We start from the raw sequence: 19,350 nt of genomic DNA, 5'->3' as shown, positions 1-19,350 counted from the left end.
GAAACCTGGCTAAAACCTCACATTACCAGTGAGCAAATACTCCCTACAGGTTATGGCATACTAAGAGTAGACCGGCTAAACAAGAAAGGAGGCAGTGTAGCTATAATATTTAAACAGCATCTAAACATCCAGATCTTAAAATCATCAGCTCCACAAATAGGCAATGAAGAAATAATATATACCAACCTCAAAATAAACCAAAACAAAACCATCAACATAAATGGATGCTACTTTCCACCTGGCCAAAACATCCCTCCACTAGAAAACCTCCTCAGCTGGTCTACCCACCATCTCCCCCAAGAAACTATAATTTTAGGTGATTTCAATATTGACTGGCAATCCTTTTCTGGCAACCATCCAACCCATCATGTAAACCTTCATGGCTTCACCCAACTAGTCCAGTCGCCAACCAGGATAAATAAAAACTCCAGCAAGCACACTACCCTGGATTGGATACTAGTCAGTAAGAGCCCCCAGTCATATATAACAGGCTGCATATCAGATAGCCTCAGTCTTTTTATGTTGGGCAGACATCTTTGAGCTTGAGACAGCGGATAGCATTACATATCAGTAATATTAACTGCAAAAGAGCATGCAGTGCGTTATACAAGCATATGCAGGTACACCCAAGGGCACATTTTATATATTTAGGAATAGATAAAGTGGTAGGGTCTGACTTGACAATAGCGCATAGACACAAGATTCTTACTAAGACAGAAAGAATGTGGATAGTTTATCTGGGAGCACTATTCAAATCAGGTTTGAATGAACATTGGTAAATTAAAATGCATAAATAACTCCTGTCATCATTATGACTTTGTACCTTAACTTGGGGATTTTTTCCAATGTTAAAAGTATTTATTAACTTTGGGTTGTGTGAACTAAAGTGAAAAGTAATGTGTGTATATGTAAAAACAACAAGTTTCTAATTGTGTATTATACATGATTTATACTGGGTGACACAAGTGGATTGTTCTATTGGAATACAGCTTTAAGAACAAGTGTATAAAGGATGAGCTTCCTCTTTCTGGAAGTATGCACTGATGACGCCATGAGGTAAAACCTTGGTTTGTTGGGTGTGGCAGAACATGTCTGCCATTAAAAGAATGGAATGGCACTATCCTGAGTGTTGTGTTTTTTATTTTCAGTTATTTTTAGCTTATGTGGGCTAAATCATGGTGCTGGATATTTGTGCAGTTTGTATTTATTATCCGAGCACCACAGTACATCTTGCATTAAGTTTGGATTGAGTATATATACACATATATATATATATATATATATATATATATATATATATATATATGGTTCTACCTGACTTCACCGAAACACCACAACACCGACAAACAAATCACGAAACCACATAACCGACAGCACAAAAACAAAAAAAACACAAATGCCCACAACGAAAATACCCGACGGTACACACCACATAAACCTTACTTACACACCACACCACACACAACAAACACAAACAAACCAAAACCAAAACCACAAAACAACACACACACACACACACCAAAAAACCCACTGCAAACCCACTAAACCTCCTCACACACACTAACCTCCACAACCCTGACCCAAACTAACCCAAGGTCCTGATCCGCACTACACTACCCTGACTCACTCTTATGACCTCCTTTCAACTCCCTAACCCCTAACCCTACACAATCATCAAACTCTTCTCCCACCTTGACCACTTATCCCTCCCTAACCCTAACTCACTTAACACTTACCTTACTCGCACCTAGCGTCGTCACTACCTACTCCTTAACCTCCTTCCCCACATAACAGCTCCCTCTCGGCTTTCGCATCCGGTCGGGTCGGGTGCCTCTCGCGTCTTCCTTCTCCCGTCGGGGTCTCCTCGGCCCTCTGCACTTTTTCGCTTCTGATGCTCTTCTGCGCTTCTTATGTTCATGGTGTCTTGAAGTCAAAGCAAGAATATATATATATATATATATATATATATATATATATATATATATATATGGGTCTACCTGACATGGTCAACAAGCCATTTGATCGACTTTTATTTGGTCGACAATTCATTTGGTCGACAAGCAGTTTTATGTGTGGGGCTGTGCCCCCCACACACCCCCCAACTATATATATCAACTCCAGGGTTGCACAGCATTCTGGAGGGGGGCAAATCTGCCTGTCGACCAAATGAATTGTCGACCAAATAAAAGTCGATCAAATGGCATATATATATATATATATATATATATATATATATATATATATATATATATATATATATGTATAAGGTTCAAGAGGGCCTTAAGGCAATGTTTGCTGAAAGCAGCTTTGGTGAAATTCCTTCAGACAATTGTCCTTTGCTTAATGTGCTGCTGATGTATCAATATAATCCATACAAATCATGTCATGCATCTTAATTCCAGCTGCCTTCCAAACACTAAAGCTGTAAGTAGTTGTCAAGGAAGAACACATTCCTCCAGCACATAGTTGGATATAAGGATAAAGAGGGGCAAAATGAATGACAGATGGAACTTCTAAGTAAGTGTGTTAGTAAAGATAATTACCTTATTTATTTATTTTTTAATTAAATTATTGGCCATAACTGTCTTAAGGGATATACTGCTAGATCAGTCAGCTGCACAGGACAATGTCATGACACCTAAGTAGAAATCTTGTAGTCTACGTTTCTTATAAATATTGTGAAGAACATTAATAATATGAATAAAACACCTTAGTAACACAAGAAATCAGCTAAACAACTAACATCCTGTAACTGTGCATGCTGAGTTTTGAAATAAATTGGTAATTGCTCACAGGATTAATTAAGAGTGTAAACTGTCCTGCAAAATGATATATCACAGTAGAAAGTACCCACGTAGAACACCTGAAAAGGCTGCAACCATAGTAATGTCAGATAGACAGTAATGTGGTTATGAGCCTTGTGGGACATATTTTTGAAGTGAGGCTGTGTACAGAACCTGGCCTTATCTGTACTTAGAAGTAGATATTGCCTAGATAGTTCTTCACCTAGGTTAGGAAGTGTGTGCTGATCCCATAGCTTTGGAAAGAACAATAAAAAAGCATTCTAATGCTACCTTTGTCTTTGTCTGTGTTTAGCAGGATGTCATCTGGTGTGTTCAGAGGGCAAACAAGGTACTATGGCCTGACCAGAATGTTGTATTTGAGAATGATGGCGACACTGCTGGATGTATTAGGTGAAATGAGTGTAGACCATTATGTATAGGATAGTACCTAAGGTTGGTAAGATGGATATTAGATGAAAGTGAGAACTGCGAGAAGTGTTTGATTGCTTTGGGACTGGTGTAATGATGACTGTTTTCCATAGGAATGACATAGTATTTTTGATACACAGGTTATAGACATGTGCAAGATGGTGAACTAGGTAGTACATTCATTGGAAAAGAAACCAGGGGAGTAGGTTATCTTAGTCTGAGGGGAGTCAGTTGGGGTGTTGTTAAATAGAGCTTCTATATCTTTATGTTGTATGTGTTGTATGTAGAAGGATAAAGGAGAGTGCATCCTGGGAGGGAGGAGGGGATTGTAGGTAAGTAGGCTGTAAAATTCATGAATGAAGCCAGTTGGGGGGGGGGGGTTATGGTACATCATCAAAGGGTTGCTGAGTTAGTGTCCTGGAGGCTGAATGATTCACTGATAAGACTGAATCCTTTCCAGAATTTAATGGGAGAACAAAACAGGTGCATTTTCTGACTGTGTGTGTGTGAGTGTGTGTGTGTGTGTGTGTGTGTGTGTGTGTGTGTGTGTGTGTGTGTGTGTGTGTGTGTGTGTGTGTGTGTGTGTGTGTGTGCGTGTGTGTATGTGTTTGTGTGTTGGGGTGGGCCTATTTGCGTATTCCGAAAGATTGTTTTGCTAAGTTTCAGAAGGTAAAACCATGGGTATAATTGTTATTTGAAGGATCTGCTTTTCACTTATGCCAGGTTTTGTCTCAGAGTTTTATGGGTTATTTATAGGTTCATAGGTTCATATGTTCATACTAGGCTATCTGCCCTAGGGCATTTATAAGCCTAGCCAGAGTGTGTTTGGCTTTCGCCACCCATTTTAAATTAATTTTGCTATGCCTTTTTTTGAGGTTAGTATACTGTGCCTCTGTCTAACAGTGACACAGAAGTGATAGCCGGGGTAAACCTACGATCTCCCATCCACTCATCAAGATTCCTCTTGAAGAGAGTCAATGTGGGACTCTGCCTAACCTGGACTGGGATTTTATTCCAGAGTGAAGGGAGCCTCTGGGTTATGAATCTGTCCCTCCAGCATGTCCTATTTGTTTTAGTGCTGAGGTTCAAGTCTCTCGAGCGCGTAGCTCAATGGGATTTGGATTTTCTGAGGTGCAGCATGTCCATTAATTCCGGGTTGGACATGGCTTTATATGTCAGGCACAGATCGCCTCTGAGCAGGCGGTATGCCACTGAGTAGAGCTGGAGTTTCTTTAACCGGGCAGCATATGGCATCTGTTTGAGCCCTTTGATCCTCTTGGTGAGGTACTTTTGGGGTCTTTCCAGTTGCTGCAGGTGTCTGGTAAGGTACATCCCAAAATGGGGCATTGTACTCAATTATGGGCCTGATGAGGGATGAGTAAAGAGGTACGACCTCCCCTGATCTAGATGTGAATCCCTTCATGATTAGGTGGGCTATATAAAATGTTTTTCTAACCACTTTGGCCACGTGGTTGTCAAATGAGAGATTGCTATCAACTTGGGTCCCCAGGTCCCTAATGACTTCTTCTGTACTTAATGGATTACCACCTATGTGGTAATTTGTGGGCACTTTGTTTTGCCAAAGGGGATGACTATACACTTTTGGCATTTAGCTTGAGGCCATGGCTCTGGCACCAGTTGTCTGTTTCTATGAGGCCCTTTTGGAGGATGCTTGTGTCGGCTGGAGAGTTGATTATGGCGCCCAGTTTGCAGTCATCTGCGAACTTGGTCAGCCACAGTCCTTCCGTGTTGGCCTGTACTGCTGAGAAATATATACCGAACAAGAGAGGTCCCAGGACTGAGCCTTGTGGGATGCCACTTGTAACTGGTTTGGAGTCTGACATGGCTCCAGCAATTCTAACCATGTGGGTTCTGTCTTTGAGCCAGTTTGCAACCCATCTAGTGACATAGGGTTTATATTTAAGCTGGTGAGCTTATCTATAATGCCCGAGTGGGGTATTGTATCGAAGGCTTTTGCGAGGTCCAGGTAGGCTGTGTGGACCACCTTCCCCTCGTCAATGGCCTTGGTGACTGTTTCAAAGAAATCGACCAGGTTTAAGAGGCAGGATCTGCCCTTAACAAAGCCAAACTGGGTAGGATCCAGTGTCTGTAGGTCCCCAATATCTTTATTTATGAGGTCCATGATGATCCTTTCCATAGCTTTGCAGACCAAGCTAGTCAGGCTTATGGGGCGATAGTTTCCAGGATCCGTTGAGGCACTACCTTTGTGGAGAGGGACCACTGTTGCTGTACGCCACTCTTTGGGTACATATCCTGTAGTAAGGCTAAGATTGAACAGTAGTTTTATGTTTGGGTTTAGCTCTTGGAGTTCATGTAGGATGCAGCCCGGGACACCATCTGGTCCCATTGATGCTGTGTTTTTTGCTTTGGAGAGGGCGGCTCTTACCTGAGCATCTGAGATGTCAGGGGGGCAGCACTCTGTTGGGATAGATATTTGCCCTTTTGGTGGGGAGAGGGGGGAGAAGTTTGCACTGAACCTGTCAGCTAGGATGTTGGCAATGTCTGTGGGCTCGGTGTATTTTTTGTCATTTTGGACTAATTCTGAGCATATCTGGGAATTCCCATCCAGGTTCCTAACATTTCCAATTGGCTTTATCCAATTGGCTTTAAATGATTTTTATATTCTTTTAATTTCAGGAAAGAACTGGTTTTGTATATGGAGCAACATATTGTTGAAGATGTTTGTGGCACTGATAGGGTCTTCAGGGAGAGAATGGTTTTCCAAGAGAAGGAGGAGATATATATATTTTTTTAACCTTAGTGTTGTTGTCAGTAGGCTGTAGTCCAAACATCTTAAGTACTAGAGGAATTTTTAAGGATAGGACACTGATGGAGAAAGTTAGTGAGACAAGGATCATCAAAAGAAGGTGGGAGCTCAGAGAGTTTGGAGGTTGAAAAAGTATGTTTGTGATAATAAGGCCAAGGGTGGAGTATTTGAAAGATTTTAACTTAGATCTTGCAATGAGGATAATTAGCTGTATTAGGCTGCAGTTGTCTGGGAAGTGAGAGATGTCAAAGGAGTGGGGGTTGAGGAAGTTGAGGGTGTAGTCACTGAGAATCGCTATGTTATTTATTTATTTATTTATTTTTTTGAGTGGGCTGAATAATAGTTTAATAGTAATCAAGTTAGAGAATTTTATGAGAGATGTTAGTGGTAGTAAGTAGGCTGAGGCTAGGAACCTTTTGTTTAATTAATTTTTTGAAGTTTTAATGAAATCCAGTTTGGGATTGAGTGAAAGGTAGCCCCTGCTTATGCAGTGATGGTGGAGTTAAGTGTTCTCTAAAAACAAAGTAAGAACCCCACCATTCACTTTCTAGGTCTTGAATCATAGAGGAATTTATAAGAAGAAATAACCTGTAAAATGTTTGGGCCACTGGGCTTTAGCTAGGATTCTGTTATTACCAGGATATGTAGGTTGCGTTCTTGGGTAAAGACATTAATCTGATCTATTTTATTTTTAATGTTGTGTGTGCTAAGGAGTCCACAAGAAAGTGTAGTAGGAAGTAGGTGGGATAGGTTTAGGACTGAGGCTGGGTTCTATGTTTCTTATTAAAAGAAGTGCTAAAAAGGTTGTTGTAGCATGAGTAAGGAGTTTGTGTATGATTGCTGAGATGCAATTTGGAGTTTTTATTTCATAAAACAAATGGATGAGATAACTTTTTACTGAGGTAATATGGGTAAGAGAATGAGGGAGTACAGTGAAATGGTGTGGGGTGAAGATCCATGCAAGGGTAATGGATCATTTTAGAGTGAGTATATGAGGCAGGCTCATTTGGTAGTGGGACTGTCCTGAGTGATTTGTAAAGTTTTTGTGAAGATTAGGAGAGAAGAAGGAAGAAAGGTAGTATTAATTGGTGTTGTAAAATAAAAAAGGTGTATTTCATTGTGAATTGTTATTGGGTTGCAAAGAAGGCTAAAGCACATGTGTTATTGATAGTCAATCAGTTAGTGCATATGCCCTGGAATATAGGACCTTAGGAACAATAATGTACACCTTTAAGCAGACACACTTAAATATGTTCTAAAGCATTGCAAATAATATCAGTGAGACTGTGAGGCTTGTATACCCAAGGGGCAATAGATGGACCACCTTTATGCAAGGGCACCAAGACTGCCAGTCTCCACCCCTCAGGGACATAACCAGTGAGAAGTCTGATGTTGAAGAATTAATGGAGAGGTTTTACTAAGTTGCATTTATACCACTTAGCAGTCATCCAGGGGTACTCATCGGACCTACTGAAGTAGTGTTTTAATTTTGGAAATGCCAAAAAATACATGGTTCAACTTAAATTCAGAAGTGGGAGTGTGATGAGAAATGGAGGAGAGAGATGAGAGAGATGAGAGGGAAGGAAGGGAGGGTGGAATAAAGTTTAAAGTAAATGTTTCAACAAAAATATTATCAATGTCCTTGGAATCAGAGAATGAGGCATCATTTGAGATAAAATCAGTACAGAATTGTAGATTACAGCAAATTATTTATTTATTATTTTATTTATTTTACATGTGTTGACCAGGATAGTCTGACTGGATACATGTCCATTTTCAGCAGCGGCCCAGGGACAAAAGCTCTAACATTAAAACATTACATTGAAATTAAACATGAACATTAAAACAATTATCGTCAGTCATATCTCAAACTTATATGGTTACAGACAATCAGATAGAAGGGGCTAGGTGTTCTTTATAATACTTAAATCTTCCTAATGTAACTGAAGAATGGTTTATGGTTATCTCTTGAATTAGTTACAATCTTAAATTTGTAGCTATCCTTACTTTGCCTAAAATTAAGTTTGAGAGATTTGCTTACTAGTTATAAATCCCTTTCATGATGATATCAAGGACATTTTTTGTGATGGCAGGAGCTTTTTTGTTTTATTACAGAATTTGTTGATGTGATAATTACACAATGTGGGTTAGTTACACAATGTGGGTCTGGTTCTAAAGTTGGCATTATGCTTACTCCAGACTGGTATGGATGTCTCAGTGCATCTATCTAAGAGTGAGTAAAATTCAGGGCAGTAAACAGCAGCCTCAGTACAAGGTTTGCTGGGGAGCTGCACCATTATAATTGCCAAAAATATTGATAAATAGTAAATAATTGGTTCTGGAGTACTCCCTCAATACAGAGGAATTATTAGGGACCACAGACCAGGTTGTTCGAGAGAAGATCCCAGTAAGATGGTCAGAGCTGACTAGCCAGTATTGATAATTATTTTCCTTAAGTTTTTAATAAAACACAAATATAACTTAGATAACTAGAATTGTAACAACCAATAACCATGTAACTTTGTAGATCAAAATAAAAATAAGGCATGAGTCACCAGCCAAATCCAAGGTATAGTTTAATATAATTTGACACTTGAAACACAAAACAAGGAAGCATGAACACCACGTAAATCACAGTGTTTTCATAAAAAACACTTAATCAGATGCTAAAACCTATAATAGTAATAATCTCCTTAATGTATATTAAATTGCAGTGATTTACATGGTGTTCATGCTTCCCTGGTTTTGTGTTTCAAGTGCCAAATTGTATTAAACTATATCTTATATTTGGATGGTGAATCGTGCCTTATTTTTGAGTTTATTGGTGAGTTTTGGCACAAGTTTATAGGTTCATAGGTTCATAGGCTGGTACTAGGTTATCAGCCCTAGGGCCTATACAAGCCTAGCCATAACAATTCCCTGGATGTTTCTTCCCACAGTATTTAATTCCCTGGATCCCTGTCTAGCAGGGTGACTGACATGATCCCCAGGGTGAATTTCCTATCTCCCGTCCAATCATCAAGGTTCCTTTTGAAGAGGGCCAAGGAAGCGCTCTGCTTGACATGTATGGGCAGTCTCTTCCAGAGTATGGGGAGTCGCTGGGTCAGGAAACTATCCCTCCAGCATGTTTTGTTCATTGTGATGGCAAGATTTAGATCCCTGGAGCATGTGGCTCTGAGAGATTGGGATTTCTTTAAGTGGAGCATGTCCAACAGCTCAGGGTTGGACATGGTTTTGTATGTTAAGCAGAGATTGCCTCTGAGTAGACGATATGCCACACAGTATAGCTGGAGTTTTTTTAAGATGGTCAGCATAGGGCATCTGCTTTAGCCCTGTGATTCTTTTAGTGAGCTATTTCTGCAGCCTTTTCAGCTGTTGCAGATGTCTTGTGAGGTACATATCAAATGAAGCATTGTACTCTATAATGGGCCCACTTCATTTTTGCAGATTAAAATCACACCTTTAACCGCAGGCACATTTGTGAATGGTATGACGTAAAGCCATCCTGGATGCCTAACTTTACTACACATGGCCTGTGGCACACACTTTCTTTCTTTAAAGCTGGTCACTACAGTTGCAATGCCATTAGCCAGTATCATACCTTTATCTCATGTCAGCCTAAGAATGAAAAATGTGGAACAGAAAAAGAAGGCTAGAGGGCAAACATTGACCACCGGGAGGAGGTGGGCAGGAAGCTGGGATGCTGACTGCCATCCAAAGACAGAAAACAACCAGGAAGTCTGATTATTTATGCTGTATCTCACCACTGCAAAAAAGGTTGGGAGATACTAACCTAAACTTTGACCAGCAGGTAGCTAGAGTAATGAAGAAATGCTTCTGTGTGGTTCAAATTATAAGTAAATGTATGGCATCAAGATCAAAGAAAGTCATAGTGCCATTGTATTCGACTGCCATCAAGACCATAATTGAGTACAGTGCTGCCTTCTGCATGTAACTAACCAGGCACTTATGCAATTGGAGTGGCCCTAGAGGCTTCTAACTAAAAGAATACAAAGTGCAAGACACATGCCTTATGCATACCAACTAAAGGCCCTATTCCTTTATTCCATCTCAAATCATGTATTGAGTGGTGACTTATACCTTACCTATAAAAATTTTATATATTTGCAAGAAAAATTATACGAGGGTTATGCATTCCATGGACCTGAACCTTATTTGTGACTCTAACAGAACTTTTTGGAGAGACAGATTCAAATCACAAAGGCTACCTCATCTATGGAACAAACTTCTCATCTTCGTAAAACAAAGCTTGTTCCTCACTCTCTTCAAGAAGAATTTGAATAAATGGATGGGGAACTGTAAATTCACACCTAGGATCCTGCCCATGTTCTTTATGGACAGATGCAGCCTGGAAAAAAATGACTCAGCGCTCTAAAACCCAAAGCTCTACTATCCTGACACTACCTCACCCCATATTTGAGGAATTAAGATATAATGTTGCAATATCCAGGGTATTATCAGATAGACTTGTAAAGGCTATTGTGCAATTAGCCAAGTAATCATCTTTGAATCTATCTGACAGACAAATTGTTTTGCCCCGTAAAACCTTATGAACTGTTGTAGGAGCTGTAGACTAGCATTTTCATACATAAGCACTCAAAATCTTTGCTGAGAAAGCTCACTTTTAAAGTTTCTGTTACAGGATAGACAAATATAGAGAAAATGTTTATACAATTCCTATCCTTGTTGTTTTCTTGAACTCAGTGGCTCTGGATTTTCTACTCCTTTTTTGTGAAAGCACACCCATTAGACAAACTAAATTCATTTAACCTCCCATTGGGTTTCATAGACCCAGAGTATTGACTATCTAGAGATAATTATGAGGTGTACACAGCTCAGTCAAAATCTTACTCGAAATTTGTAACTTTTACTTTTGTGGAGCAGCTGGAAAGGCCACAGAAGTACCTCACAAAGAGGATTACTGGCCTCAAACAAATGCCCTACACTGGTCGCCTCAAAAAACTCCAGCTTTACTCCGTAGCATATCGCCTACTCCGAGATGATCTCTGCCTAACATATAAAGCTATGTCAAACCCAGAGCTGTTGGACATGCTACACCTAAAGAAATCCCAATCCCTCCGAGCTTCATGCTCTAGGAACCTAAACCTTATCACCACGATAAACAGGACAGGCTGGAGGGATAGATTCCTGTCCCAGAGACTTCCTATACTCTGGAACAAGCTGCCCATCTATGTCAAGCAAAGTTCTTCATTAGCACTCTTCAAGAACAATCTTGATGAGTGGATGGGAAATAGGAAATACACCCCGGGGATCACTTCTGTGTCTCTGCTGGACAGTGGCACAGGAAAATAACTTTTGTGGGTGGCGTAAGCTATGGAACCTTGCTGGCTAGGCTTACGTAAGCCCTTGGCCCAATAGCCTAGTACCTACCTATGAACCTATGAACCTATGAATAAGCTGGCTTTAAAATGTGGGTCCTGTACCAGCACCTTGTAATGCACACAGACTTGGGATCTGTGTTTAAAATCTATTAGGCTTTGCCCATGTGACTGCCTGCTTTAGTCTCACCCTTACTCAGCCTAGTAACACCTGGTTTTCTGAGGCAGTGTAGAAACAGCTGTATGTTTACTTCCATCCCTCTTCTTCTAGAACATACCGATTCCAACTGTAAAGGATTAACTTATTTACACAAACAGGAGGCAAGATACCACTACAAGTCAAATAAAGAGACTTCTCTTTGCCCAATGTATTAGCAGACAAAGTTAGTGCTCACATAACCCAGCCCATCCACATTATTGCTCACCTGATGTCTGAAAAATTAGTTTCCACTGAAATCCCCTGGAAATAGTCTTAGAATCCTTTCACAGGCTGAAAAAATACTACTTCCACATGACCAGAAAATATGCAAAGTTTTATCCTCATTAGTGCCAAGTATGCAGTATCTGACCCTCTACTTAAAATGTTCAACCGTAGCCTGTATACAGGGTTTGTGCCTGATGTCTATAGAATAACCACTGTAACTCCTCTACACAAAGGAGTCTGCTTTATAGATCACAGTAATTCTAGACCCAACAGCCTCACCAGCCTTATATGCAAAACCATGGAAGGTATCATTGCAGAGCTCTTTTATACAGACATAGCTAACTCAACTAAACTAGACCCATCAGTCTGGTTTTCAGAAGGCAGGTTCTGCCTCCTGAAACTACTATGCTTCTTTGTAAAGGTTACAGAAGATATGGACAGTAGTTACTCTGTGCACTCTGCTTATCTTGATGAGGCCAAGGCTTTTGTTATTATTTCCCACACTAGAATTATTGAAAAAATAGACAAACCTAATGTAATTCCCTACATTGGGCATTGGATTGCAAACTGTCTGTCCAACAGATCCTGGGTTGTGATAATTAATGGCACACTCTATGAATGTAAACTTGCAATGAGTGTGGTGCACAGAGAACCATGATAGTAACTCTCCTGTTTGGAATTTATTTTGCAGACATCCAACCCAATATGGTAGAAGTCTCCTTGACCATGTTTGATGATGACTGCAAGGCATGGTACTGTTATCCCCTTATCCATTGATATTAAACAGGTAAAGCAAGGGTTATAGTATGTATATACCTGTTGCACTGAAAATGGACTACAATTCAATGCTAGTCAGTGAAGCATAGTAGCTGTCAACAAAAAAGCTGTTCCGACCACATACATTGTAACATTTACTCCTTTTCAGACAGTCATAATATACCTGGGTATGTATGTTGATTACTCTCCCTCATTTGTTTCCATGATACTAAGGAAATAGTATTATCTGGCCCAGTTAATTGCTTAGGAAATATCGTCATCAGCCAAAGAAGTCAACCTCCTCCTGTATTCTTCCCTTATCAGGTCCATCACTGAATGCAATACCCTCCTTCATACATATAAATCCAGCACATTGCTCAAGTGGAAAGGTACCAATGATTTTTAAACATGGGCTTGCTTGACAGAGGCACATGAAAATAACTTTCTTGGGTGGCGTAGGCCAGGGAACCTTGTTGGCTAGGCTTACTTAGGCCCTTGGGCCGATAGCCTAGTACCTACCTATGAACCTATGAACCTAAGAAAAATTAAAGGTCTTAAATTCTTCAAAAATTCCAAAAGATTATCACAATTTTCCTTGTACTCAGTAACCTACCAGCTGCTCTGAAGTGACCATTGTCTAGCTTTTCAAACCATGAAAGACATAATCTTATATGCCTACTGTTTCATCAGAAAACCAGTTCCACTAAACCACCTCCACTAGACACCTAAATCTATACAAAAATCTGAACAAGATTTGTGAGACAGATAGGTTCCTAACACAATGCATTTCCAGCCTATGGAGCAAGATACCACTACAAGTCAAATAAAGTGCTACTTTGCCCATTTTTAAGACTAATCTTGATGACTGGATGGGTAGACACACATTTGCATCAGACTCATCTTATAAAATCATGTTTAATTTGGGAGGTAAACAGTATTAAGTGCTTGACAAGACTATCAGGAACTTTTGCACTACAACATCACAAGTATGTACGCTAAGGTAGTAAAAGGTCCTTGCCTAAGCCTTCTAAGGCTCCTAGACATCATCCGATCTTGCTTCTAACATGTAACTAAAATACTGCAATCCTTTACGTTTAAGTTTGTAGCAAATCATGTAGAAGCCTTAGTCATTAGTGACTCCATTGTAAGGCACACATTCTCAGTGCTCAGCAAGTTAGCTAAGGGTGACAGATGCCTCTCTGGTGTTATGATTAGTGATGTTGTTAGGGCCCTAATATCCTTGCATTGTATCAGATATGATTATGACCTTGTATTCACTTATGTGATGTGATGTGAATACCATCAGGCACTCCACTCAAGGGGGCATGCAGACAGACATTGCTGAGCTCTCTACTCATGTCTTTCAAGGAAGGAAGATCATGCCATTCAGCAGCATTTTACCTTCACCAAGAGTCTTGCCTTGCAGTCCTGGATAAATAATGGGCATCAACTGGCTAGTCATTTGTGTTATTCTGGAGGAATCCAGTGTATGTGTGTCTTTATGGATACATTCACAAACAGGCACCTCTGCATTGCCAGGAATGGCCTGTACCTCTCACCCTCTTGGTTATTGCATAGTGATTAAAGCTCTTGCTGCCCCATAGTGCTCTTTAGACAGAGGTCACATAAGGGCTATCCTGAAAGAGCAATCTGGAGCATATCAGTGCAGCCAGAGGCCTAAACACCAAAATGTCTGATCTTGAGGAATTCCTTGCCCTAGAAGACATCAGTATGTGTGCAGTTACAGAACTCTGGTTACATTTTAGTGATAATACTCCCCCTGTTCTTGGATACCCTACCATCGTACATTCAGACCGACTGGCAGCTGGGGGGACGGGGTAACTGCATTTATTTATAACACCATGGTTCTTGCCAGATTCCACAATACAAATCTGAACCTGGTTGAAGTCCTACTAAAACTCAATTAAATTAATTATCACATTATAACCAATTTCAGCACCCCATCTAAGGTCATTTCAGAGCATGCAGAATACCTTAAAAAGTTAGCATTAGCTATGGAACTAAAAACATTTCTTTTGGATAATATCAATTATCCATGCATTAATATGGCAAATGTTCACTATCAACAGCTGTTCCAACAGATTTCTGCACTTCCTAAATACCATTACAGTTGAACAAATTGTTCACTGCTCAACAGAGATTCAGTCTTTAAATCTGGCTCTATATTACATCACCGAACACTTAAAAAAGTGAACGGTGATTAATCGGCCCTATGTAAATGAAAGCTTACAATACTGAACTGTCAGAACAGCGATTTTTTCCAAGGGGAAAAAATTGATGTTCCAAAAAAAAAAAAAAAATGATTCTTTATAACATTACATTAAGTGGGGGGCATTGCCCCCCACACCCCTCAATGTGGAGGGCTGCACCACCCACACACCGCCATACTTAAATATACCAACTCCGAGACCACATTTCAGTGCCAAAAACGGCAAAGTACCGAAGCGGCCAAGTGAATTCTTTCCCAGGGAAAGAATTTGCTTACATGCCGCTTTGATATTTTGCCATTTTAGTCTTTTATGTTTGACCAAGATGCATTTGGAAGAATGCATCTTCGGTCTTCTAATAGGAACCCTTTAAAGCTTTTACTCACTATTGTATCCCCCAATTGCACCACCCAACTTGTTATCACTTTTCTACTCATATATGACCATCTCACTGTAACCTTCTCAGTGAAAACCCCTTTAAAGTAAAGGTTTACTGAACTACTTACTGTTTACCAGTCTTACTGATAATCACTAATGGTATAACAGCCAAGCAAATCTTGTATCGCAGGCCACTGTCTACATCTTTGAATTTTACTGCCACATAAATAGAAGTACTTATACATCCATATACATCCAAGTCAAGAGTAATGGCAGCTTAAAAGCTAAACCCATATGGTAAAAAGACTACTAAAAATCTACAAAAAATCTTCATGTCATCATTATAAAAAACATTTTAAACAGGTGTGTAAGTTTACCAAGCTTGCCATTAGGCAATGTACAATATATTATAAACTTAGGGTGGCAGCTAACTAAAAAAACAACCATGATGCCTTCTCCAGCTAGTTTAGGAAGCTTGGATGCGGCCATTAGTTCTGCACAAAACCTATTTCTAATGCTATTTCATTCTCTGACCATAAAGATATTGTTAGCTTTCTTCTGGAAAACTATTTTACAATTTAATCACACCTACCATCCCATCTGTACCTTCTCTTCCCTCATAGCTCCTCCTCCTGAAATCACTCTTTTGACCAAGTCCTTTAAACTTTCTAAAGTTAATAGCATAGTTCCTTGGGTCCAGACAATATCCTTAGATGTTTGTCAAAAGGTAATAAGTCCTACTTAGCAAAACTCCTCCATCAAGTCTGCAGAATAAGTCTCTTCATTGGTTACATCCCCAAGTTATTGTGAACAGATGTTGTGGTGCCTTGTATAAAAGCATTCCCTCTTTGGGCTTTGAAAACTAGATGCCTATTAATCTCACTAACATTATTTGCTAGTATTATTTTCAAATCTATGGAATGCATTCTAGCTGAACTAGTAAACAGCCATGTAGTTGACCTTAATTCCCCTGTGAAAAAACAGGTCAGCCTTGTATAAATCAGATCTCATCTGCTCAATATATTTGGATTCTTCAAAATGTTTTCCAAGGCCATTGCTAAAGGGTATACAGAACCTTGCCAATGCCTTCAGAATTACCTCCTGTGCTGACATTACTGAAAAGTTCTCCCAACACAAGTCCACAGACAGTTTTCCGGATAGCTAACTTTTTGAGAAAATCCATACTGTTAAGGTTAGGACATTATCTCTAAAAAGAAAAACATTTCCAGCAGTGTCCTACATGATTCTTTTCTGGGATTCCTCTTCATTGGCATATACTTCTCTAATGAAAAAGATGATAACAGTTACTATAATTAACAAAGTTTGCTGGTCATTGCAAACTGGGAGGAGTTATCAAATCCTATGGTGGTACGCAAACTCTAGAGCAAAGCCTGGACCAAATAAATACTCGGTGTGTTACTCATGAGCTTACATTCAGTGCTAAGAAATGCAGTATAGCTTCCTTAGGTAACATCACCATCACCATAACATATTATATAGATATTGTTCCAATTAAATTTAACCAAGTTACCATAGACTTACTTTTCTTTAATGATAACACACCCTTTTTGATTGACACATCAAACACATGGCTAGAAGATCCTCCCACCTTGTACAGTGTATCCTTTGTGTTAACTCTGCATCGTTCATAAAAGTTATAGTCCTGCTTTGTTCATCCTTTGAATATAAAGTCTCCTATAGCATGTACTCACTAAGTACCTAAACCAACTCAAGAGACCTCAATATTTCCTCACCAAAAAGATCTCAAACATTATTATTCTTAGTGACTCTAATCTGTCACTCTAGTCAGTCACATGCAGACTACTGAGATGATCTCTTTCTGTGCTACGGACAGCCTGATAACCCAAAGGACAGTACATTTCTGGAATAGGATGTTACCCCAGGAGGATTGAAAAGACTAAATAAGAAGTGGGAGGGAAGTTTGATGATCAGTTGTGACAGGTGAAAAGAAGAATATGCAGAGAATAATTCTGAGTACAGAAAGTTTAATATTACTACACACTCATTTCATTAGAAATGTGGATTAAAATATATACACGGTAAGGCAAGCGAACACATGTGAGACTTACATTGGTATCTTATTGTCTAAAGGAGTGGAGATTAAAGTTGTGGTGGTTTATGTAATTTCTGGATCACTAAAACAGGAGCATGTGGTGGCTTTTGCAGATGTTAAAGCAGTTTTAACCTTCTGATTGCCTGTTAGCATAATTGCCTTCTAATTGTTATTCTAGTTTATTAATAAGCATGTGCTCTGTAATCTGATTATAAATATGTTTACCATTCTTGTCCTTTTTGCAGTTAACAAAAAGGTATTCTAACTAATGTTTTATCCTGAGCATCTGAAGTGTTGCGTAACATAGTTTCATTTCATAGTTGTTCATTGCTGCTGGAAGATATGTCATAACACGATGAAACCTTAATTGACAAGCTGAAAATGTATGCAAATAACAAAAAAAAAAAAAACTAAAAGTGCAAATTTCACATTTTCAGTGTTTTAGTTTGTGTCTATACTGTAGTTGTACCGTATCTCTGAGCTTCTCAGGTAACCATAAATGATGAATAGGGTATGTTAATGGAAGAAATAATAATGTTTCATCTACTGGCAAAAAAGAACAATGTTTATTGTACATCTGCTATTTGAATCAGTCTGTCATTATGCAGTACAAAGGTGACATACAGTTCATATATTACATAGCAACAGTATTAGCAATTAGTAAACCATCTGGACTGTTGTTAGTGTCCAGAAAACAGTCTCAAAGAGTCAGCTGCTACAGGATGTGTGCTTCATCTGCAGACACAGTAAATATATGCACACCTACCAGAAGGACAAAAATAAATCACACATTACCTGGATACAATGCTGTGTCAACTGTGATACCTTACAAATCACAAGGACATAATGATAAGGCAGGTGCAGTAACTGAAGTAAGAAAATCATTGAGCAGGGGCCATAACTATACATTTTCTTCTACATGCAGTGATACACCTGTTTTGTAGAATTACAATTTACTGAATTACTAAACAGTACTGATCTCTGATAGAAGTTAGAGGCAAAAAGTCAGACAGATTATTTTTCAGTAATCTATGAGCAGTACTGAACAGATGTTGAGTGTGGTGCAACAAAGAGAGAAAATTAGGATTTGATCTTTTTCCAGATTTGAATAAGGGTGTTTAGCTTATATTCTGTAATGCTATTTCACTATGGATATCTATTAAGACTCAGTTGTTCATTTAAATACTATGATTGTAAATAACAAGGTATGTGAAACTTAACAAAACTATCTGACTTAAGAATCAAAAATTCTGTGCCACCTGCAGACCTTATTCATAAAAATCAAAGAATCAACTTGCAGTTATCTGTTGTTCCCAAAATACTTGTTCAGCCCCAGTACAAAACCTAAATAGTATACCACTTTAAGATATATGCAGAAATATTAATTAAAAATAAATCTGCAACAGCTTCACTCTGTATGATGACTTTAACAGTGATTAATGGTACATTTGTATACAGAACCTCAAACACTGTAGGTGCTGTTTGAGGATGGCCAGGGAGTCCTATTGATGCCAGTTCCTTGTGAAAGTTAAGGTTGGTTCAGCACTGATGCCCATTCCACATCCAGCCATTAATGGGTGAGAGAAAAAGAGATAAATACCCTTCTATCAGTATGATGATGCATCACTGTCCTCACTGACCCTAACCATGGTCACAGTTAGACTGAGGGAGGTTGGAAGGATTTGACAAACCTAAAAATCAAAATAACACTAGAAGTAGCTAATGGTCAGCTATGGAAGACAAAAAAAACTATTACACAATGCATTATTCTATAATGATGAGACTTCCACACTCCAAAACTGTGCCAAAACCCAGTCCCTTCTCCACCATTTCATTGTCAAAACATTCTGCTGTTAAATGCACCCCCATATACAACCTCTCAAAATATTTCTCAGGTTCACCATTCAAATTACTCCACTTTTATATATCCTACTTCTTCATAGTAATCTTGACTATAACCCAGGTCCTCATGATATTTTCAACCTGCTCATCTATCCATGGCATAACCCTACATTTTCCAAAACCCAAATAACTTTAATTAATGCTCAAAGTACATTGAATAATCTACAGCAGTTACATGCATTTCCATCCACTCATACTTAAGATATTTTGGCATTCGCTGAATACTTG

This window comes from Protopterus annectens, chromosome 1.part0 (genome assembly GCF_019279795.1).
Source record: "Protopterus annectens isolate FY-2018-M chromosome 1.part0, PAN1.0, whole genome shotgun sequence".
In the NCBI taxonomy this organism is placed as follows: Eukaryota; Metazoa; Chordata; order Ceratodontiformes; family Protopteridae; genus Protopterus; species Protopterus annectens.
This window is presented reverse-complemented; position numbering follows the sequence as displayed.